The 24,454-nt window shown below is 52.0% G+C and overlaps 1 long non-coding RNA gene across 1 annotated transcript; it reads left to right on the plus strand.

Annotated features, from left to right (window-relative positions):
* The first annotated feature begins 15,128 nt into the window (after window positions 1-15,128).
* LOC138843563 (uncharacterized) lies at window positions 15,129-21,256 on the plus strand. The gene is made up of 3 exons (XR_011378467.2): window positions 15,129-15,268; window positions 18,992-19,306; window positions 20,991-21,256. It is a non-coding gene; the product is annotated as an uncharacterized LOC138843563 (long non-coding RNA).
* The last annotated feature ends 3,198 nt before the right edge of the window (window positions 21,257-24,454 follow it).

Below are 24,454 nucleotides of genomic sequence, written 5' to 3' on the forward strand. Positions count from 1 at the left end.
TCAACTGCAGCGGTTCGGGTGCACGGAGGTGTGGCTTTATGTGATGGCTGTGTAAGGAGTGCTGTAGCTCTAAGACAGCCTATCAAAAGTGTATAACTGACCGTGTCTTAGAAAACCTACAGTTGCTTATGCCAGGGAATATAAGACAACACCATATTTGTTTGGGGCCCAGATTCTGGATACCAAACCCTCTGGGACTGCCGGCAAGAATAAATGCTGTGTCCTCGGTAGGAGCCTCAGTGTCCCACATCTCTGTCCAAGATTCCTGCTACATTTCAAGACCCAGATGGAGCTCCTGGCTCCTGGCTGCAGCCTGGTCTAGCCCTGGCTGTTGTAGCCATTTGGGAGTGAACCAGTGGATGGTAGATCTCTCTCTCTTCCTCCCTCCCTCCCTCCCTCTCCCTCTGTAACTCTTCCTTTCAAATACATGAATAAGTGAAAAATAGCTCAGGGTGTCCCTCCTGCTGGCATTGATGGGGGGAGGAGGGGACATCACAGAGCCTGAAGAAGGGCCCAGGGCTGCCTCTGTTTTTATTGTTTCCCTTTCACCAGTCAGCTGCCAAGCATGGCTGGTTGCACACCTCACAGGTCCTTACAAAGTCCTTGGTGCCAGGAGCTTGGCCCTGGCTAAGGTGGCTGCTGGCTTCCGTTTCATCTCAAACGTGACTATTAGAATGCTCATTGTTGGTGCAAGTGTGAAATGACAGCATTGCTTTGCAAACCCTGCTGGACAATACCTGCTCAGTTAGAGATGACCCAGCGGCTCCAGCCCAAAGCAGCTGCTGCTGTTCCCTCCTTTGTGGCTCTTTTAAATCTCTCCATTTCTATCTCCTTGTCCATGTCTACCTTTTCCACAAATCGGCCCCAGCTTCTAGAGAATGAATGCAAAAAATGTGACTTTGTCGGTTGGTGGGCTCAACCACGACCCCAGATAGGTTTGTCTCACGGAGGCAACATGGCCATCAGGCAGCACGGGGAGCTGCTGGCCACTGAGGTTGAAGAAGACAAAGGCTCTGCAGTTGGATGACAACCACAAAAAAAGAGAGTGGGCATCCGTCCAAGTCCTCGCATCACCACCACCACCACCCGCGCCGGGAGCTTTGCTCTGAGCCCAGAGCATCACGGGCCATGAAATCTTTCTCAGAGCAGGAGTGCCAACAATTTTGGATGGAAGCCGACTTTTGTTCCAAAGTGGAACAGACGATTCTCTGCCCACAGCTGGATCACAGCAGCCTAATCCAGAATGAGAAAATGCTAGACGTGTAAGATAACCTCCCTTTGAACCATGGAACTTTCCAGAAAAGCAAGTGTGGGTGAACAGGAGAAATTTTAGAGACCCATCCTGACTTGGAGGAGTCCACCCTTGGGACGTGCATCTGTCTTTGCTATTGACAGGGAAAAGAAAAAGAGAGTAGAGCAGGAACAAGGGCGAACATTGCAAAGTGAAGGGCCCTTGACTGGCATGGGTGTCTGACTTCCAGCCTCCAGAGCTGTGGGAAACAAATGGGTTTTTCATCCAGCCAGCCTAGGACAACTTGTCAGAACAGCCCAAATAAGCCCCCAAAGGAAACCTCACCTCCTAGCGCCAGTCTGCAGGCTCGCTCCGCGACAATGGCTCATCTGTCTCCTGGCTTTGTGAGTTCGCCTCTTCTGCACACTTCACACACATGGAACCCGGCAGTGCGCAGCCTTTGGCGCCCAGTTTCATTCACTCAGCAGTGTTTCCGAGGTTCCTCCGTGCGGCAGCCCCTGGCGCTGCAGCGTGTGGACTTGCTCCGTTTTCTCTGTCCATCGATTGATGGACACCGGTGTTGTGTCCACTCTGTGATTCCTCTGAATAGCATTGCTATGAACATTTGCATGTAAGATATTTTGTGGGGGCCAGCACTGCGGCAGAGTGGGTTAAACCGCTACCTGTGGCACCAGCATCCCATATGGGCACCGATTTGAGTCCTGGCTGCTCCACTTCTGATCCAGCTCCCTGTTAATGCACCTGGGAGAGCACCAGAAGATGGCTCAAGTCCTTGGGCCCTGCACTCACCTTAGGAGGCCTGGATGAAGCTCCTGGCTCCTGGCTTTGGCCTGGCCCCCTGGCTCCTGGCTTTGGCCTGGCCCAGCCCTGGCCCTTGTGGCCATTTGAGGAGTGAACCAGTGGGTAGAAGACCCTCTCTCTCTCCCTCTCTTTCTCTCTCTCTCTCTCTCTCTCTCTCTTTATAACTCTGCTTATCAAATAAAATAAATAAATCTTTTAAGAAAAGATTTTTTGCAAATGTATATTTGCAATTATCTCTCTTTTTTTTAAAGACTTGTTTTATTTATCTGAAAGGCAGAGATACAGAGACAGGGATAGACAGGGAGAGAGACATCTTCCATCCACTGATTCACTCCCCAGATGCCTGCAATGGCCAGGGCTCAGCCAGGCTGAAGCCAGGAGCCTGGCGCTCCATCTGAGTCTCCCACATGGGTGGCAGGCATCCAAGGACTTGGGCCTTCTCTGTTGCTTTCCCAGGCACTTCAGCAGGGAGCTGGATCAAAAGCAGAGCAGCTGGGACTAAATCAGTACTTATACTGGAAGCTGATGTTGTAGGTGGTGGCTTAATCCACCGTGCCATGACGCCAGCCCCTGCAGTTTTCTTGGGTATATACCTAAGAGTGGCATTGTTGGGTCATGTAGTAATTTTGTATTTAATTTCCAGGAAATGCCAAGCTGTTTTCCACAGTGGCTGGACCATTCTATATTCTCATCAGTAGGGTATAAAGATTCCAGGTTTCACACATCCATGGCAACACTTGCTATTTTCCGTTGTTTGTATTACAGCCATCCTAGTGGGCGTGAGGTGGTACTCACCGCTGCTTTGATTTGTGTCTTTCTAATGGCCAATGATATTGAGCTTCTTTTAATGTGTTTGTTAGCCATTTGTGTACCTTCTTTGGAGACATGCCTGTTGAAATTCTTTGCTCATTTTAGCTTCGGACTATTTGTCTTTTTGTTGTTGAACTGTAAGCGTTCTTTACATATTTGTGGTGCTAGCTCCTTATCACCTATGATTAGAAAATATTTTCTCCTATTCTGTGGGTGTCTTTTTACTTTCTCCATGGTGTCCTTTGAAGTACAAAAGTCTCTCTCTCTCTCCTCTCTCTCTCTCTCCTCTCCCCTCTCTCTCCTTTCTCTCTCTCTCTCTCTCTCTCTCTTCCTCTCATTCCCTTGTCCATGGGACCGCCTTGATTCTGCACACCTTGGCCGGTGCCGGAGGAAGAGTAGAGACCTGCGTGTGGCTGGGGGCTGGAGCAGGGGCTGTGCAGTGTCATGTTCCATGTAGCCACCTCCTCCTGCCTTAAGGCTGCGCAGGTGACTCCTGTCTGACACACGGAAGGTGACCGAAGCCGTGTTGTGCCTGATGGAGGCTGCCTCCATGCAGTGAGCTGCTCTGGGGAAACCCGCATGCCAAAGCCATAGGGGAAGCCTGGCCGACAGCTGCCCTGCACCCAAGGAAAGCTGTGGCTGCGGGAGTCTGCTGGTCAACCCACGGGTGTGGCCTGTGCCCCCGGCTGCTTGTACTGCCAAAGACAGCAACCACCACATAGCTCAACAGGACCAGGCTCAGATCAGCAGCCCTGGTGTCTCCTAAGCACCTCTTTGGAAAAATCTGAACCAGTTTCTTTCTGCGTCTTGCCCTTTTACCCACAACTGTGTGCGTTTTGCCTTCAGACTAACGCAGGGTTATGGAGGACACGTAATTGCAACATCGTTTAAGCAAAAATGAGGTTAGGAAGATAACCCAGATGTCCAAATAATATCCGATATACACAAAAGGACCATAGGACATGCCCCCAGGATGGCCTGATTTCAAATCTTTCTCACTGTCCAAGTGTATCCCATTTGGGGTTCAGAAAAGGGGGCTGCCACCGCTCCACCTGCTGTAGGTTGGATGTGCTGTGTCCCCCAAAGGTTGCTTGCTAGAAACTTGGCCCCCAGTGTAACAATATCGAGAGGTGGTGGGTCTTTAGGAGGCGGGGCCTAGTGGGAGGTAACTCGGTCAAAGGGACACCACCCTGGGAAGAGATCCAGGTCCTCACATGGGAGTGGGTCAGGTTTTGCAGGAATCGATAGTTCCCGCAAGAATGGGTTGTTAACAAAGCGAGCTCCGCTTTCTCGGCTGGCTCTCTGTCTTCCTCTCTCTCACACACAGAGGCTCCTTCCACGCACAACCCCGCTTATCTGCTATGCAGCGATGCAGCCAGCAGGCCCTTGCCAGAACCCACTGCCATGCTGTTTGGACTTCCCAGCCATCAAAATCATGAGCCAAATAAACCCCTTCTCAATATATCTCACCCAGCCTCGGGCATTTCATTATAGCAACACAAGGTCACAGCAACCCTTGGGAATCACTTACAGGTGTAGAGAATTCAATCCTGCCTCACTTGGGTGTTCATCAAAGGTTACAGAGGCCATTGTTTGGGGTTAGCCTCCTGAACCAGGCCCCAGCAGCTGGGACCAAGCCAAGACAGGGCCACTTAGGCCAAGGGAAGACCACTTTTCCTGAAAACAGGAGGTTCACAGCAAGCATCAGAAAGAGCCCAGTCTGCCTGGTCATCATAGAGGACGTCCCCTCTTCCTGAATTCCCACAAGAAAGTCACCTGTGGTAGCCCAATGTCAACCAATGTGCTATTTTCAAAAACCTTTATTTATATTTACTCTTTCCATTTATTTGAAAGGTAGAGTGACAGAGAGAGGGAGATGGCGAGAGAAATCTTCTATCCACTGATTCACTCCCCAAATGCTTTGCAACAGTCAGGGCTGGGCCAGGCCAGAGCCAGGAACCTGGGTCTCCAAATGGGTCTCCCACGTGGGTGGCAGGGGCCCAAGTTGCCTCCCAGGGTGCACATTAGCAGGAAGCTGGATCGAAGGCGGAGGAGCCGACTCAATCCCAGGAATTCCCCAACGGGATGTGCATGTCTCAAGTGACAGCTTAACCCACTGTGCCACCATGCTTGCCGCTGCTACATTTTTATAGACTGTTTCTTTTTTCGCCTTCTACAAAAACCAGCCATCTGTCATGTCCCGCAGAATACATTCTGTTTCACAGAAGGAGCTATTGCTCGATTCTAGATTGGCAAATAAAAGCCGATTTAGGTCTTTTTAATCTGTTGCAATTTTGTCTTTGTACATAGGTTATTTCATTTGCATCAACAATTGGGGGGGTCAGCACTGTGGCTCACTTGGTTAATCCTCTGCCTGCAGCGCCGGCATCCCATCTGGGTGCTGGATTCTGTCCCGGTTGCTCCTCTTCCAGGCCAGCTCTCTGCTGTGGCCCGGGAGGGCAGTGGAGGATGGCCCAAGTGCTTGGGCCCTGCACCCCATGGGAGACCAGGAGGAAGCACCTGGCTCCTGGCTTCCGATCGGCACAGCACGCCAGCCATAGCGGCCATTTGGGGAGTGAACCAGTGGAAGGAAGACCTCTGTCTCTCTCTCTCTCTCAGTGTCTAACTCTACCTGTCAAATTTAAAAAAAAAAAAAAACAGTTGAGAGGGGTATGGGTTAATGAGTAAAAACTCCACCAATAGTTTGAGACTGCAATTGGCAAGCAGGTCCTAGACCATCTCCAAAGCCAAGAAAGTTCCAGAAACAACAGCAAACTTGAGAGATGCTGCTTATGGCTTAGTTGAGTCTAAACAAGGATGTGATCGGGGCCCTGCTTGCCTTACTCCACGTGGGGGACGTCAGTGCACGGTCAGCTCTGACATGCAACCCAGAGGGACTGCTGTGCTCGGAGGAGCCGAGCAGGGGCCGGAGGGAGAAGGAACCTCTGGCATTCCCGCTCTGGCCAACACTGGCATTCCTTTCATCTCCTCTTATAAGGAAGCTGCTGTGTGGTCCAGCCCTGGTACCAAATACTTATTCCATAAAAGCACATGAGTGTCTGGTCTGACAATGAGAGGGGGCCTTAACCCGCCCTTTCTCTTCCTTTGCAACCCACAGCCCTGTGTGCGTGGGGACGTGGAGCGCAATAGGAAAAGCAGAGACCAAGCGTTGGAATCTTCTGGGCCATTTAATACAAGGAGCTTAACCTGTACGCAGCCTGAGACTTATTTGGGAATATTCAGAGTCTGGTAAGGTGGATCCGGATGGTACACCTGTGGGCTGCATCTGGTTTCCTTTCAGTGCAGTAGGTATGGAAGGGGTGGCTAAGAGGCAGCAGGCCCAGGGCAGGGCACAGGGGTGCAGGGTGACGAGGCCTCACCTGGCTGTCTCTCGGGAGATTCGCTCAGCATCTGGGCTGAGCTCCCGCAGGCCGCGCATTTCCCCTTACACAGCCTGGCGCTCTCCAAGTTCACATGCACCTCCAGAACCAAGCACAGGTGCAGCATCACACGGCAGCTCAGGCGGAGTCCGAGGGAGGGCCACAGCCTTCCTTCCAGGCTGTGCACCCACGCTGTGCTGGGATGCCCAGCAGGGCCTCGACAGCCGGTCTTCCCCCAAGTCAAGATCAGGCGTACATACTCAGAGCCTCTTAAACAGGAGGTGGGGAGAGTGAGGCCTCCACTCCTCATCAGCAGCTCGGCCCCCACAGTCTGTCCAGCCTCAGCGGGGAGGGAAAGAGACCGCACTGTCCTCTCTTTGGGTGGGAAATGTTAGAGCCATAGAAAGGTTTAGAATAGAAGTTATTGGCCTTGACAAGGTTTCAGGCTGTTGGAGGCTGGAGACCACCTCGGAGCAGGAGGGGAGCTTGGGCGGCTGCAACAAGGGTGGATGCTCTCCTTGTTCCACCAGCTTTGTCCACCCCAACGACGGCTCCACCCTGGGCCCTGGGACTCCAGGCTGTGGGTGAGCAGAGACCCTGGGGAACTACACACATGGCTGGGGGCACCCTGCTTAGTTGAGGAGAGACTCAAGACTCTCGTTGGGCAACTCATAAAAAAAAAAAAAAAAAAAAAAAAAACAAAGTGATGGGTGCGCACACACATCCCCTTCCACCAAAGCTGGGCGTGCTCTGGACGAGGGGGGAACTTCTGGAGTGCATGAGATGCTTTTATATCATGGGCTCGTCCCCTCGACCACGGGAGACGAGGCCTCTTCCTCTCTCCATCCTCGCCTTCTTCCATCAAACTGTACCCGTCTTACATCTGACTCCTCAGTGGCTCCCTGCCACGTAGCAAGTTATATTCTGAGATTGGCCTTCAGGGCCTCCCCTTGAAGGAGTCGTCTGTTGGGAGCCTTCTGGGTTAGCACCGTAGCATTGTGTGTGGGGGGGAGACACGAAGTGTTGAAGTTTTTACTGTTTCCCCTCCTTCCGCGTCACACTGACTCTCTAACCCCCACTGTCTTTAATGACTTGAACTGAAGTCTTCACATTGGATGGAAAACACTTAAAATTCCATTTGCTCTCACGCACAGCGTGCCCAGTGTCTCCAAAGGTGACCAAAAACGCAATGGGTGCCAACGACTTGGACTTAGCAGCAGGGGTGTGACCATGACCCCCAGGGCTTTCCCCGTAGCTGGCCAAGGCTCCAGGGAGAGCTACCAGAGAGAATCAGAGAGCTGCACCAGTCAGGGCCACTCTGTTAAGAAATAACCCCCACCATCTACAGGTGAGAGAACACCTACACACACACACACACACATGCACATGTACACACACATGTACACACGCACGTGCACACACATACACACACGCACACACATACACGCACAGGATCGATCCAGGATCTGCTGAGGACACCAAGATCCTCGAGTCCCTGACATATGGTGGGTGGGATTGCACACAGCCTCTGTGCATTCTCCCACAGACGTCGCGTGCTCTCTGCATTCCCTGTAATACCGAGGGCAGGGTACGTGCTATGTAAACAGCTGTTATACTGCGTTGTTTAGGGAATGATGACAAGAGAGATGTCTGAGCATGCTCAGTACAGGCAGAACCATTGTAAGCCCAGCTACAGTTTCAATCTGTGCTTGGTTGAACCCATGAATGAGGAATCTGTGGCTACGAAGGCCAGCTACAAATATATGGCTGAATAATATGTTCCTAAAATTTTTCTATTTATTTGGAAGGCAAAGAGACAGAGAGAACACTCCTCTCTGTGAGTCACTCCTTAAATGCCTGCAATAGCTGGGGCTGCCATAGTCAAAGGTAGGAGCCCAGAAATCAATCCAGCTGTCCCACGGGGATAGCAGGGACCCAAGAACTGGCACCATCACCTGCTACCTCCCAGGGAGCTCCTGAACGGCAGCTGGGGTAGAGAGCAGGGCTGGAAATCAGACCCGGACGCTGGGATAAGGGATGCAGACATCTCTTCTGATGTCTAAATGAGTAGGCCAAATGCCCCCACCCCCGGAATAGCATTTTGAAATAAGAGTGGGGGTTCCATCCCTTTTCTCTCTGTAAGACTCCTTTCCCCTCCTTCTTTCCCAGCAGGCTCTGGCCTTGTTCCCTTGGGGGAGAAACAAGCAAGGAAGAAAATAGATATTGCTGGAAGGTGTTTTTTTATGATTTATTTATGTATTTGAAAGTCAGAGTTACATAGAGAGAGAAGGAGAGGCAGAGGCAGAGAGAGAGAGGTCTTCCATGCGCTGGTTCACTCCCCAGTTGGCCGCAACAGCCAGAGCAGCGCCGATCGAAAGCCAGGAGCCAGAAGCTTGCTTCTTCCAGGTCTCCCACACTGGTGCAGGGCCCCAAGGACTTGGGCCATCCTCTACTGCTTTCCCAGGCCACAGCAGAGAGCTGGATCAGAAGTGGAGCAGCCAGGTTTCCAACAGGCGCCCGCAAGGGATGCTGGCACTGCAACTTTACCCACTACACCACAGCGCCGGCCCCTGAAAGGTGGTTTGCTCCATGTTCTGAAAGCTCAAGCCAGGAGCTGGCATTGTGTTGCAGCAGATTAAGCCACTGCCTGAGATGCCAGCCTCCCACATGAGTGCCCGTTTGAGTCCTGGCTGCTCCACTTCTGATCCAGGCCCCTGCTAATGTGCCTGGGAGGCAGCAGAAGGTGGCTCAAGTCTTGGGTCCCTGCCACCCACATGGGAGACCCAGATGGAGTTCCAGGCTCCTGGCTCAGCCCTCAGCTCAGCCAGCCAGGCTGCCTGGCCCTTTGGAGAGTAAACCAGCAGATGGAAGAGATCTCTCTCTCTCTCTCTCTCTCTCTCTAACTCTGCCTTTCAAATAAATAAATAAATAAAATTGTAAACCTCAGCTCTCAGGGAATCCTAGGGCTGGGGCCTCATGGAGATTAGAGAACGAGAATCAACCCCGGACTGGAAGGAGTTTTGCACAGGTAGGGGTGGGAAGGTGCTCCCAAACCGGTGAGCAGAAAGAACCATGCCTGGCCTTGCGGTGCGGTCCCTGCTGAGGAAACACCCCAGGGAGAAGAGGGCCATGTCTGGCAGAGAGGATCAGGGCTCCCTTGCCCGAGTCTCCTGCGGCACAGAGCTGGAACACAGGACGGGCAAACAGGTCTGAGCAGTGACCCGTGTGGAGCAGGCCCCAGGGAGCCTCCCGATCACCGCCCCCCCCCCCCCAAGCCCTACCACCCAGCGTCTTGGCACCTGGAAGCTCCTGGAAACCCGAAAGCTGTGAGGCTGTTTTTCCCCTCTGGTGGGTGGGAAAAGCTCAACCTCTGAGAGCAGCGGAGTGATGAAGAACCAAGTCCTGCTTTTCACAGACTGAGGACACACGCGGCCCTGGGTCTGCAGGAGGCTGGGGTCTGACGGTGGCGAGCCAGTCTGGAGTCTCCCGGATCGCAGGAGTGCAAGGTTGGCTTCTGTGGCTGAGCCAGAGCTGTGGGTTCTGCCAGAGCCCCGTGTGTGACACCTCCAATCATGCAGTGGTTCTTAGACGAGTCCCCTGAGAGTTGGCACGACACGTAAACGCCCTCATGCGTGTTCATTGACGCGGTGAATCCTATGGTGAGAATTGCTAAGATACCGTATTTCAATAATAAATATATTGAGGGAGATTTGGGATTTTCCTGTAAAGGGCGTCCCTGCTTCCTCTGAAGGAGGCATCGGGTGCTCCCAAGGGTCACTCCGATGAGAAAGCTCACTTTGGCAATGGGTGCCAGCAATTTTTCCTGCTCTCCTTTGGTTCATGATCTCTATGCCTTTGCAAAATAAACAACGCAGCTTCATGCAAAGTACACTCAGACCCCAGGGCGTGTTTGAGCCTGATTCCTGGTGGGTGATGCAAGCTTCCTCAGGAATGCACTGTGCGGCAGCTCCTCCACCGATTTCCTTTTTAAAAATAAACAGACTTTTCATTAGCAAACAACATAGAGTTCTCGTAAATCCCCTTCCCCGTTTCTCCTCCTGGTGACATTGGTGTGGTGACATCGGTGAACTATCTTGATTCATTATTAACCCATGGCTCACACTGGGGCACATGCTTCGTGTTGTACATCCCATGGCTTTGGACGAATGTGTGGTGACATGTCCCCAGCACTGCTGTGTCTCACGGAGCAGTGTCACTGTGCTCCACCTGTCCACTCTCCTCCCTCAGCCCCTGGGCCCCGGAAACCATCCCAGTTTGCTTTTCTTTAATCACACAAACAACTCAAGAGAAAATGAATATGAGTGCCATTTACATCCATAGGCAAGCTTATGTATTTCCATAGCTGTACTAACTGAACACGGTGATTTGAATTGTTTTCAATTGCTTCATAGATCCATTTCCATGTATGAGCCTGGTCTACACACTCAGCGTCACTAATCTTGCCATGATCTTCCAGAAAGAATGACTTAACAGTTGCCGGGATCTTTCAGGATGAATTAATTGCCCTCCAGCTATGGAGATGTTTGTTCAAGTTCTCGTTCTTTAACATAAACAGTTGATGCTGGCATACAATTTGATTTTTTTCACTTGTGAACTCACTGGTATCAGACATTTGTCCAGTATCTTATACAGCCATCCTCCTCCAGGGAACACGTCCTGGAGAGCTGTCATCGTTCAAGACTCATTTTTTTCCGTAGTCATAAATAAAAGTATAAGGGATATATTTCTAGAGTGGAAAAAAACCTGTGATTATTGGGGTACATTTTTGCTTTCGTGTTTGAACAGTATTTTTCCTTTCCCCATAGACTGTCTCCTAAAGTGGAGCCGTGCCAGACAATGCGTGCAGCCAGGTACCCAGGCCCTTGACTTCAGTTCAAGAAAGTGATATGGGATAAGCAGCCAGTAGCTAGTGTAGGTCTAAACAAGCTGGGCGTCACAAGCCCCTGCGTGTAATTCTATTCTACTTGTCAATTCAAATGCCCCCTTTCCCAGGATACACTGGCTGCATCCGGGACATAAATGGGGAATGCCAGGAAAATATGGATATTTGGAACTGGTGGAGGTGCCATAAAATTCCCAGGCGGCTTCACGCCTCTAGAGCTACCGCCCACTACCGAATATAAGGGGCCAACAGCAGGGGAGGAACTCTGTCTCTGTCTCTGACCAGGGACCACAGCTGGAGGGGCACAGGTGCAATCTTCCTGAACCCCTCTCCCACCCCTCCTTCCTTCCTTTGAGCTATCCTCAGGCCAGTTGCCCACTCAAGAGCCTGGAGTAAAAATCAATACAACCGGCCAGCACCGCGGCTCACTAGGCTAATCCTCCGCCTTGCAGCGCCGGCACACCGGGTTCTAGTCCCAGTCAGGGCGCCGGATTCTGTCCCGGTTGCCCCTCTTCCTGTCCAGCTCTCTGCTGTGGCCAGGGAGTGCAGTGGAGGATGGCCCAAGTGCTTGGGCCCTGCACCCCATGGGAGACCAGGAGAAGCACCTGGCTCCTGCCATCGGATCAGCATGGTGCGCAGGCCGCAGCGCGACAGCCGTGGCGGCCATTGGAGGGTGAACCAACGGCAAAGGAGGACCTTTCTCTCTCTCTCTCTCTCTCTCTCTCTCTCTCACTGTCCACTCTGCCTGTGAAAAATAAATAAATAAATAAACATTTACAAAGGTAAAAAAAAATCAATACAACCGTGGAGCCGGTGTTACGGTGTGATGGGTTGGACCGCTGCCTGCGATACCAGCAATCCATAGGGACACGGGTTCCTGTCCTGCTCCCTGCTAATGGCCAGGGAAGGGCAGCGGAGGATGGCTCAAGTGTTTGAGCCCTGCTACCCACGTGAGAGACCTGGATGGGGCCTCTGGCTCCTGGGCTACAGCCTGGCCCAGGACTGGCCGTGCAGCCATTTGGGGAGTGAACCAGTGGGTGGAAGATCTCTGTCTCTCCATCCCTCCCTATAACACTGGCTTTCAAAATAAATAAATCGTTTTAAAAATTAATATAACCACGCCCACATCAAAAGAATTCAGCAGCAAGTCAGAGAATAGCGAAGAGCACACAGCAAGCCTTCCTTTGCAAGAGCAGGGCTCCACACGTCACAGACAGAACAGGGCATGCTGGGAGAGGAGTGGCGCGCTTTCTGAGCCGTGTTTAACATTATACAGGAGTCATTCAGTGAAAGGGGAGGTGCGTCCTAATCAAGTTTGGAATATTCATGCTTTTTCTGGGAGAAGGTGGAGATTTCCCAGAATCTAGCTGCTACCCCCTTTCACTCCTTGTATGGTCCCATGTCTTCCATCATGGCAGCTGGCAGGTGCATCACATGGCGTGCTAAGGTATTACAATGAGTGGATAATGCGCTGTCGGTCCATCTGTTACTGGAGAAGGCAGGGTCCTTGTCTTTGTGCAAGAAGGAATTCATGCATGAGACAGAGAGCAATGGAAAGCAAAGTAGCAAGGTTTATTAGGATAGGGACATCTGTAAGAACGGATGGGCACCTCTCCAGACAGGACCTGAGAGAGTGCCTAGTGCACATTTAGGCTGGGGTTTTTAAGGGGATGGGTCTTGCCTTCCCACCTTTTCTCTCCCCCTCTCCTTCTTCTCCTCCCAAACAAAGGACTTGTTGGGTGTAAATACGAAAAATTCCTTTCTGAGTTTTTCCCCCTGAAGTTACCAGACAGGGGAAGCCTGCCTGGCGTCGCCCTGCCTTAGAGGAAGGATGCTTATCGGGTGGAAGGGGCAGGACCCCCTGGAAGGTCATCAGGATCCAGGTGGGACTTTGAAGTGCTGATACTGGGCCGGCCCTGCGGCTCAATAGGCTAATCCTCTGCCTTGCAGCGCCGGCACCCCGGGTTCTAGTCCCGGTAGGGGCGCTGGATTCTGTCCCGGTTGCCCCTCTTCCAGGCCAGCTCTCTGCTGTGGCCAGGGAGTGCAGTGGAGGATGGCCCAAGTCCTTGGGCCCTGCACTCCATGGGAGACCAGGAGAAGCACCTGGCTCCTGCCTTTGGATCAGTGTGGTGCGCCGGCCGCAGCCACCATTGGAGGGTGAACCAACGGCAAAAGGAAGACCTTTCTCTCTGTCTCTCTCTCTCTCACTGTCCACTCTGCCTGTCAAAAAAAGAAAGAAAGAAAAGAAAAAAAAAAGAGAAGAAGTGCAGATACTGGGCTGCACTTGGAAGGTTACCGGGTGGAAGGGGCAGGACCCCCTGGAAGGTCATCAGGATCCGGGAAGGACTCTGAAGTGCGAGATGCTGGGCTTCTGGGGCTCCTCAGTGGGTGCTGGTCTTCAGGCCTTTCTCAGACACACATAGGCTCAATTTCTGACTTCCTGGCTCAATTTCTGACTTCCTGGCTCAATTTCTGACTTCCTACCTAACATATCCGGGTCAGCCTCAGCCCTGCCCCAACTGGAATGAGAGAAAGGCTCTTTATCTTCAGAGCCCGGGGAACCGAGCCCACATCCCCTGTGCCTTGAACAGCAGGAAGCACCCAGGTGGCTCAGCCGCTCCCACTGACTCCAGCCTCGTGAGCTTCTTGGCGCTATTTTATCATAGCCAACTTGGATCTGGACTTTCTGGTTTGTGATTGCGTCTTTTCAGTCCTAGTTCTACCAACAGCATCACGTCGATGACATTTTTATAGCATTTATAAAACTTTGAAGTGCTAGTCATGGTAAATATTGGAATAGCAGTGTAATAAACACTTAAACCGCCTGTAGGATTTCGGATGTCTTCAAATAGTCGTGGTTCTCCTGACACTGTGAATCGCTGGCCACAAGGGCACCCAGCAGGAGGAGACTTTTCCAGGCCTTTCCTTGTCCATTTTTACATCGCACCGCTTTGATTCACAGAAATCGAACGTTCTGGGACATTCTGGGAATGCAGCCCTCAGCCGCTGCCTGTAAACTGGAGCTCTCCTTATCTGATCAACAACAAAGCTATCTCCTTTGGAATGTAAACTGGAGGAGCTAGAAAACCCATCTAGGCAGGTTTCGCTCTGGCTGTGCAAGAAGCCACTGATTCGCGGGCTTTCTGCCGGAAAGTTTCTTTACAGAGATGGTTGGCAAGGCTGCGACCCCGGGGTCTGCCGAGGCTCCGGGGGTCTGCTGTTTCCCGTGCACATCTTGCAACCTTGCTGCTCCAGGGAGCGGCTCTGACACAGCTGTTTTGCTGCTCGAGGGAGCGGCTCTGACAGCTGTTTCCCAGCCAACGTCTTGCCTTCCTTTAGGTAACTGCAGATGCTACAGAACCCCCGGCGGCCAGCACGGCTGTGTGTCCGTGGTGGCTGCGTCCGTGCTGCTTGTAATTCTCCTCCAGTCACCCTTCCAGACCGTACGTGTCAAGGCGTGTGTGCTTCCTACTGGTTGCAGGAGTCCCTTGTGTGTTTTGGAGATCAATCTCTTCTCAGATATGTGCTTTGCAAACACGGATGGCCCTCTATGTTCCGATGGCACCAACCATGGATTGAAAATATTTGGAAAGCCAATTGCCTCTGTGCTGGACATATGGGGACTTTGCCTGTTATTATTCCCTAAGGAATACGGTGCACCCACCATTTGCACAGCCTTCACCTTATCCTAGCTGTTACGAGTAATCTAGAGAGGATTGAAAGCGCACAGGAGACCGTACGGTGGCTTTTGTGCAAATGCTGCGCCACTTTATGCAAGGGGCTACAGCTTCTGAGGAGTTTGGTGACTGCAGGGGGTCCAGGACCAATCCCCAGCCCCACTCCGTGGATCCTGAGGGCCAACTGTGTTTTCACCCAGTTTCCTTTGCTGTGCACAAGCTCTTTAGTTTGGTGTTAATCCCGCTTACTTACCTTTGCCAAGATGAGGGAAAACCTACACGTCCACAAGAGAAGAATGGGCCTGTACCGACGAAAGAATGTTTTCATCACAAACGAAGACAATCCTGCCACGTCGTGACCTGGGCGGACATGCTGGGGACATCACGCTGAGTGACGGAAATCAGCCACGGGACGACAGATGCTGCATGGTCCCACTTACAAGAGGTATGGAAAGGAGATTCATAGACCCAGTGAGCCGGACGGAGGCCGTGAGGTGTCGGGGAGGAGGGCGGGAGTCCCTTGTCAATCAAGATGAGCCAGCTCCAAGGAGCTGCTTGGGCACCAGTGCCCCTGCAGGCAGCAGCAAGGTGCACAGAGAACTGATCTCCTGTCCAGTGCTCCCACCACAGCAATGTTTTAGACCAGCGCAGGGAAATAGGCAAAGGAAACCCACTTGACATAGACCACCCGACCTGGCTTTGAGAGCTGGAGAGGGGGATCTTGAGAGAGGGAGGTCGGCCACCTCCTGAAACATTCCACAGTGCATCTCAGGGCAGACAGCCCTGGAGTGCTTCTGGCGTGGGAAGTTCTCCCTGTGGTCCACAGAGCCCTGGCTCCTGGCTATTTCTTGGACCTCTCCCCAGTTCTCGCTTAGCACCAGAGGGGAGGAGAAAGAACTGAGGGATTTGGTCCACACTGTAAGACAGCACACATCTCCTAGGAGGCGGTGAGCTGCACAGCCCACACTCGCTGTTTGCTCACTTGCTCCGAGGGGCAGGGACCACACCCTGGGCAGGCAGCACCTTGGGTGACTGCATCTGGAGACGGAGCCCTAAAGAGGTAAACAAGGGGAACTGAGATCGCTAGGGTGCACCCTAATCTGATGACTGGTGCCCTAATAAGAGGAGACGGAGCCACAGATGCGTGCACGGCAGGCAGACAACATGAGGACACGCATGGCCAAGGAGAGAGACCTCAGAAAGCAATAACAGCCCATTCTTTGATCTCAGACTTCTGGCATGCAAGGGAATAGATGTCTACCTTTGGGGCCCTAGCAAGCCAACCGCACCGCATTGGCAGCATAAGCAACACCCCGGAGCACCTTAGAACTGCTCACTCGAGCCCCACCCACACCAACTGAATCACCACCCTGGGGGCCAAAGCAAGACCCGTCTCCCCACCGCACAGCTAAGCCTCACTTTCCGTCATGCCCCAGACACCGTGATACTTTCCTGGAGGCCACCATGTGCGCTGCAGCCCCACCTCCTGTGGTCATTCAACCAGGCCCTACCCCAGCACCACCCCGATCCTATCCTCACCTGGAGATGTTTTCTTTTAAAGATTTAGTTTATTTGAAAGTCAGAGTTACAGAGAGAGTGAAAGACAGAGAGCTCTTAAGTCCGCTGGTTTGCTCCCCAGATGGCCACAACTGCCAAGGCTGGGTCAGGCTGGAGCGAGGAGCTTCATACGGGATCTCCCAAGTGGGTGGCGGGGGCCCAAACACTTGGGTTATTGTGGGCTTCTTTTCTCACCTGGAGATTATGAGTCAATTGGTCAAGGGTTACCAGGTGGACCTGGCTCAGTTATAACGTTAGATCTCTGTTGCCTGTTAGACGCAGGCAGGTCTGATTTCCCCAGCATGGTGAAAGCCCAGAAGAGATGGTCAAGACAGGTTCCTTGGGGGAAACTGAGGCAGTTTCCTGGTTTGTGTCCCAGCCACTCTGCTTCCAATCCCACTTTCCTGCTAATGCTCATCTGGAATGTTGCTGTGGATTTGTTCTGAGAGGAGGAGCGTGGTGGGGGCAAGAGGTGCAGAGTCACCACACAGACACCAGGAGACTGGTGAAAGCAGGCCAGAGGCGAGCAGCTCGCAGACTCGTTTATTTCAGTTGGTACAGCAGCTTATATAGCCAAGGCAGCCAATCCGGTCAATGGGTGGTTTATGCCCTAACCAATCACAGCCTGTTGCCAGGCAGGCTCTGTTGCCAGGTGGTTTCCCAGGGGGTTTCCGAAGCCATTCCTGAGTAACTGATGCTCGCTTGGCAGTGGCAATCTTGGCATGGCCTTCTCATTTCCACCACACTGGAAGGCAACAGGTGATGGCTCAAATGCTGGGTTTTCTGCCATACATGTAGGAGATCCACATGGAGTTCCCGGCTTCCAGCTTTGGCCTGGCTGTTTTTGGGATCTAAGGAGTGAACCTGCAGATGAAAGACCTCTGTCTCTCTTTCAAATAAAATGACAATAAATATTTTTTGAAAGTTAAGTTTATTTTGGTACAAAAATGTATTTTGAGATCCAGGCACATGAAGGGTCTTCCAAAAGTTTATGGGTGATGCAGATCATTGAAAAACCATGCATGAATTGCAGAAGGCTTTGCACCAAAATAATTTTTTTTAATTCCATTTTCCACAAACTAGAATGTCTAGGCTGGATTCATTCTCTAGAGATGAAAACCATCCCTTCCTCCACCTGTAGATCCACAGGGAAGCACGAACGCTGAGGGGCTTAGGGCACCTTCATGACTCCAGCAGCTGGAGAGAGATTCGAGTGCTATGGCTCAGGCGCTGCTGTCCCTTTGCCTTGCATGGTGCTGGGTCTGCACAAGGCCCCTTTAAGCACAGCCTACAGGGTCTCCTAAGGGGTTAGTAAAGCTTGCAACCTGAGCTTCCACACCCCCTTTAGGATTTTAGAAACAACTCCATGACCAGATGCGTGTGCCTGTAAGATTGAAGGAGGCACCACTGCTGCTGGTGTTGGCATTTTAGAAACGAAAGAGCCAGCTAGAGCCGGAGCTGGTGGATGACAATTCTGGAGGTGGAAGGTTACGCATCAGGAAACCGACAGGACAGATTGGCTAGGGCCGGGAGAGCAACATCAATGGTGACCTTCGCTGGTATCTGTCACGTACCACGCTGCACACAGAGCATTCCATTCACTGCCGAGTGCAATCACTCAACAGTGCTGGGATCAGTTCAGAGGGCGTGACCCTAAGCCATCTGCACGCACAGTGTGTACTGACTACATGAGCACTGCAGTTACTTTTCCTCCGCCTTTAGGATGATGGCTTTTGGGAACATTCCAGGAAGACATAAAGTTGCAAATGATCTTGATTGTTCTTGCCCTGAAAGTGCTCCCCTTGCAGTGTCCAGCAGTCCCCTGCTCAGTCTTCAAAGATTTATTTTATGTATTTGAAAAGCAGAGTTTCAATGTGAGAGAGAGAGAAAGAGAGAGAGGTCTTCCCTTTGCTGGCTTACTCCCCAAAGGACCATAACGGCTGGGGCTGGGTCAGGTTGAAGCCGGGAACCAGAAGCTTCCCACGTGGGTGCAGGGGCCCAAGCACTTGAGCCGTCCTCTGCCGCTTTCCCAGGTGCATCAGCAGGAGCTGGATGGGAAGTGGAGCAGCCAGGACTCGAACCGGTGCTCACATGCGATGCAGATGGCACAGGTGGTGTCTTAATCTGCTATCCCACAACACCAACCTCCTCCTCTCACTCTTCCCAGTCTTAACCAAGTCTTCCCCTCGAAATGCCTGCCTTGGCCCAGACCCCCCAAACTTACAACCACCCCGTACTGCCCTCCCTTTTACTGCACACTGCAGAGTCCTGGGCCAGGCAGAGGCTCCCTGACCTCACTGAGCTACACACTTGGCTTTGCCTGCCCACCAGCTCTCAGATGGTGGCACTTGATGGCATTTGTGTTACCTCCACTTCACAGGTGAGAAACACTGAGGCCCAGAGAGGTGTTAATGTATCTGAAGATACACAGTTGGTCAATGGCAGGTGCAGGCTTCAAGTCCTGCCATTCTACCTGCAGAACGTACACTTGTGGTCACGTGTCCACATCACCTCCCTGGGAATGTGAACACTCCACCCATGGTCAGCATGGGGCCATAACTCTGGCTCAGCCAGAACTTTGAATGTCTCCCACCCTATTCCTTATTTCCAGTGTGCTGAAGCCAAGAAGGTGGTACTTTGTGACTCTTCAAGCCACAGGGCAGCCCTGCCTGCTCAGATCTTTACCCAGGAAGCACTGTGCTACCTGAATCTGTGACTCTTGTCTTCGAAGTCCACCTCCTGAGCTGGAGCCACAGCCACCTGCTCACTGCCACACGTGCCTGCTGTCTGGGGGTGACTCTCCCCACTCCACACTGAATGCCAGCTGCTCCCTGTCCCAGCCTGCCACCAGCCCTGCCTTGCAACACCGCCCAGGATGCCCAACATCCTGGACAACCACGCCTTGGCATGAGCGAGCAGCAGGCAGGTACGTGCTGGTACTGGGTGGGGCATGGTTCCCTCTGGCAGCCCTTCCCCGGCGGAAATGGAAAATCCACACCAGCTCTGGAAGAATGAGTGTCTTCACGCTACTTGTTGCAAGTCACCACTGCCAGGGGTGGCTATGGGCCATGGCCTCTTCGCATAACCTGGTGGAAGCACAGGCCTCAGGAAGGAGAGGGGGCAGATGGGCAAGGTAGGGGGCTCAGGCTGCGGTGACAGGCACAGTCCCCCCCTCAATGCATGCAGGCTGCTCATGGCCCACGAGGGGTCACTTGGGTTGAAGTTGGTCCACAGGAGTTGCTGGGGGCTAACAGGACCTCATTGAAGGAGATGCACCTGCTCTCAACAGTCCAAAGCTAAGGATGCACTCAGAAAGCCCAGGAGGTCAGCTGGCGGCTGGCACAACTTCTTTCCTGGTCCAGCATTGGTCCAGCTGGACCTGCTGGTCTACCGCTGCATGACCATTGCTGAATAATAACCAACCATGGGGGCTGGAATATGGCACCACGAAAGAGGAAGCTTGTGGTGCACAGACAGGAAGCACACACGGAGGGTTCTCTGCCTTCCCTCTGCTCACCTAAAAGCAGGACATGGATTTATGAAGACAGAAGGTATCCCACCCCTATTTCCACCACCAAGAGCCCTGAAGACAACTTGGAATGCTTATGGGCTTGGAAAGGACACCAGCCCCTGAGAGCAGAGCTGCTCTAACTGTTCTCTACCTTCTTCCAGCTGTCAGACCCTGGGGACTCAGCCAAATTCACAGTTTATGTTTTTTTAAAGATTTATTTATTTGAAAGGCAAGAGACAGATTTTTCCATCTACTAATTCACTCCCCAAATGGCCGCAATGGCCAGGGCTGGGCCAACTCAAAGCCAGAAACCTGGAACTCCATTCCGGTCTCCCACGTGGGTAGCAGGGCTCAAGCACTTGGGCCATCCTCTGCTGCTTTCCCAAGTGCGTGAGCAGGGAGCTGCACTGGAAGTGGAGCAGCTGGGACTCAAACTGGCCCTTCAGCAAGGGATGCCAGTGTTGCAGGCAGCTGCTTGGTGCACTGCGGGGTAAGTCCAGCCCTGACATTTATAGTCCTTAGTTGAAGATGTTACACAAGTTGAACTTCAAAGCCACCTGTTTGAGAATTACTCATCCTCTTGGGGGGGGGGGGAGGGTCTCTCACACAGATAGAAACCTATGTGTTACAAAACTTCTCGGGGCCAGCATTGTGGCGTAGCAGGTAAAGCTGCCACCTGCAGCACCAGCATCCCATATGGGTGCTGGTTCAAGGCCCGGCTGCTCCTCCTCTGATGCAGCTCTCTACTGTGGCCTGGGAAAGCAGTAGATGATGGCCCAAGTCCTTGGACCTCTGCACCCATGTGAGAGACCCTGAAAAAGCTCCTGGATCCTGGCTTCAGATCAGCCCAGCTCCTGCCAGTGTTGCAGCCATTTGGGGAGTGAACCAGCGAATAGAAGACTTCTCTCTCTTTCTCTCTCTCTCTCTGCCTCTGCCTCTGCCTCTCTGTAACTCTGACTTTCAAATAAATAAATAAATCTTAAAGAAAAAAAACTCCTGGGGTGGCCTTGGGGCGCAATGGATTATGCCACCACTTAGGACAACCACACTCCACACCAGGGCACCAGTTTCAGTCTTGGTTCCTCTGCTTCCCATTCAGCTTCCTGCTAATGCACCTGGAAGGCAGCAGCAGATGGCCCAAGTGCTTGAGTATCTGCCACCCACGTGGGAGACCCAGATGGAGTTCCCGGCTTCTGGCTTCAGCCTGGCCCAGCCCCAGGTATTGCGGCCATTTGGAGAGTGAGCACACGAATGGAAGATCTCTTTTGCTATCTCTCTCTCTCTCTCTACCTCTCTCATCCTCCCTTCCTTTCCCCCTCCCTTCTTCCTTCTCTCTGCCTTTCAAATAAAATAAATCTTTAAAAAGAACCCTCATTTCTTTTTCTCTTGTTAAAGTGTCTTTTGCTAAAGGAATCTGTTTTAGCCAAGAACCTACGGAAATTAAAAGAAAAAGCGTATTTCTTCCCCTGAAAAATGAATCCCAGACATCAAAACAGCATCCATTTGTTTCTGGTCAGTTGTGTGGGTTAGCTGAAAGAAAGGCCAGTGTTCTGCTCTCCCGTGGATGCACTGAGCACAGGGTTAGCTGGGGGCTAGGCTCCGAGGGGCCGTGAGAAGGTGGGGCCTCCCCCGAGAGGGGTCTTTCCTGGAGGCTGTGTTTCTTCCCCAGGGGCAAGATCAGAAGCTGCAAGGCTTCCCGCATCGGTGAAGGCTCGTCTTTGTGGAAATGAGCCCAGGCCACCGAAATGAGGATGTCCAGAGGTTACTTACTCAGAGGGAGGGAGCCGGCCACCACCACCTGCGTGGGACAGAGACTCGGGGCAGCTGGGGGAGTGGGGAAGCGACATTGCAGGAGGCGGTGCAGGTAGACTGTGGAAGGGCTCTGATTAGAGGTCGCTGGGGAAGTTGGAGGGGACGAACTAGGACAAGGGCATCTCATGTGAGTGGCTCAGGGAACATCTTTGGCTTTCTCTGGTTGGTCCTGAGTTAGATGGACAGGCTAAAAATAGCCCCCAGTGAAGGACCCTGCTGATCAAATCCTGATCATTCCAGGACGACCTCCGTGGAGGCTGTGGTTTGGCTGCCTGGCCTGGTTACTGCAGAGGTTGTAGGGCACACTCTTACCACCACACGTGGCCTGGCTATTGTCCACTTGTATATTCCGGCTCTTACTTTCTCAGTCCACTCAGGTGCTATGAGAAACACTGCTGACTGAGGAAACTGGAATAATTTATTTGTCACAGTTCGAGAGATGGAGAGGTCCAGGGTTAAGGGGCTGGCGGCTTCAGTGATTGGTCTGGGCTTGCCCTCTGCATCAAGGTGGCGCCTTCTTGCTGCATTCTGAGATGGTGCAAGGGAGAGACCGGCTCCCTCAAACCCTGTCATAAGGCACAGACCCATTCATGAGAACAGGGGCCTCAATGACAACCTCCTAAAGTTTCGCCTCTTAATATTGTCGCACTGGGGATTTGGTTTCAACATGGATTTGGGAAGGACACACACTTGGAAACCATGGCACTACCTATTCCGTTCCATAATCTAGAAACTCAGGAATTATCTTTTTTCCTTCTTCCCCTTCCCAGATCCAACCCTCCACCTAATCCTGCAAACACTCCCCACCAATCCCTCTCAAGTCTGTGACCACTTCCATCTGCACCTTGGCCAAACCAAACAGTTCCTAACGCAGCCCACTTACCCACACTGAGCCGCGTTTATGTGCCAGAGTAGTATTTGCAAAAGGCAACTCTTATCCTTAGGCTTCAATTACTCAATAGCTTCCCACTGGTTTTGGCATGAAGACGAAACTCCTTACTTGACCCCCAGTGCCCGGCATGGCCTGGCACCCACTCTTCAGCCTCCTCTAGCCTTGCACAATTCCTTTATTCTCTCCATCTGAACCCCCCTGGCTGCCTTGCTGTCCCCAGTGCATCACCCCAGGTGCCACAAGGGGTTTACTGCAAGGCCATCAGCAGCTCCTGAGTCAAAAAAAGTAATGGAGACCAGGGAAGGAGTTAGGAAACCCCAAGGATTCAGTTAGTAAGGAGCAAAAGAAAGTCTCACCAGGGCACCATAATGGGGGAAACTCACACCCCTTATCCTTGCATTATTCTACTTAAGACCCCAAGTCCCAAGGGACACTGCATGGACTTAGCTGGCCTGGGTCACCTGCTCATCCTGGGCCAGCACACCTTGAGTAAAAATCCCAATGAAGCATTCAACAATGAGAAGTTAATCCCGCGGAAGAAAACCAGGAGTCCTTACAGGAGGAGGAATGGAGGCTGGACGTGAGCTGCGTTTCGGTGACCTCGAAGGCATTTCCGTGCGTCTCTGCTAGTTGGTCCTACCCAGCTTTCAGATTCCAGCCTAATTGTTCCTTCAATACAAGGGGACTTCAAAAGGTTGTGGGTGTGGGAAATTAGAATTAAAAAACAAAAACCATGAACTCTTATTTCCCCACCTACACTCTCAAGTTCAAGATCCTTTGATGCCAAGGGATGACACCAGCCATTCAGTCCATCTCTAAACCCCCAGGCGTCCTGGGGGCATAGCCAAGTCATGCAGTCTGAAGAAAAGTGGGCGCCCTTTCCAAGATTTTTTAAGAGTAGGAAACAAAACAGGTCAGAAGGAGCCAGATCAACACTGTCAGGTGGCTGCCCGATGACCTCCCACTGAAGCTCTCACAGCGTCTCAAACTTGTCTTTGTTCGAGAGAGAAAGGAGCAGCAAAAGGCTGTGCTGGAGACGGACCGTCTGAGGCTTTCCCAGACACTTCTCTGATAAAACCTTGGCCGGCTTTCACAAAACAGTCTCATGGTAAGCAGATGGTGTCACTCTGCAGCTGCCAGAGGTCAACCAGCAAACTACCTTGACCGTCACACACACAAAATGCCGCTGTGGCCTTTGCTTTGGGCCAGCCCACTCTGGCTTTGAACGGGCCACGTCCGCCTCCGGGTGGTCATGGCTTTGACCGTGCTGCACTTTCAGGATCATCCTGGGAAAGCCATGCTGCTTCTCCCGTTATTCTATAACTTATGATTTTTATTTAAGAATATTTATGTATAATAAATCATGCTTCGGGACCATGATCCCACTGGTCTGAAATTTCCATTGAACATTCTGTTCTTGTCTGTGGCTGATCAGGGCACAATTCTGGCACCCATTAAGCAGAAAGCTTTCTCTATGTTCTTTGGTCAGAATTGTGTAAGCTGAACCAACCGAGATTTCTACAGCACTAGCAATGGTTTCTGCTGTTAGTCATTGGTCTTCATCCCTTAGGGCACCAGCAAGGTTAATGTGGATGCCCTGCTATCGCAGGCTACATGGTGATGTGGCTGGCACCTCCTCTCTTCAAGTCCGTTATCCATTTGGAAAATGCTGATTTCTTTGGGACAATGTTTCCCTAAACTTTTTGTAAAGCATCAGTGATTCCACCATTTTCCCACCCAAGTTTGCCATCAATTGGATGTTTATTGTTGCTTCAATTTTAGCAGAAGCCGGTTGCTGTGAGAGGGACTCATTTCAAACTGCTGTCTTATCCTTCCTAGTGTCTCAGACGAGATCCTGT

The sequence above is a fragment of the Oryctolagus cuniculus genome, chromosome 8, assembly GCF_051225735.1.
Source record: "Oryctolagus cuniculus isolate XC-2025 breed Fujian yellow rabbit chromosome 8, ASM5122573v1, whole genome shotgun sequence".
Taxonomy (NCBI): Eukaryota; Metazoa; Chordata; class Mammalia; order Lagomorpha; family Leporidae; genus Oryctolagus; species Oryctolagus cuniculus.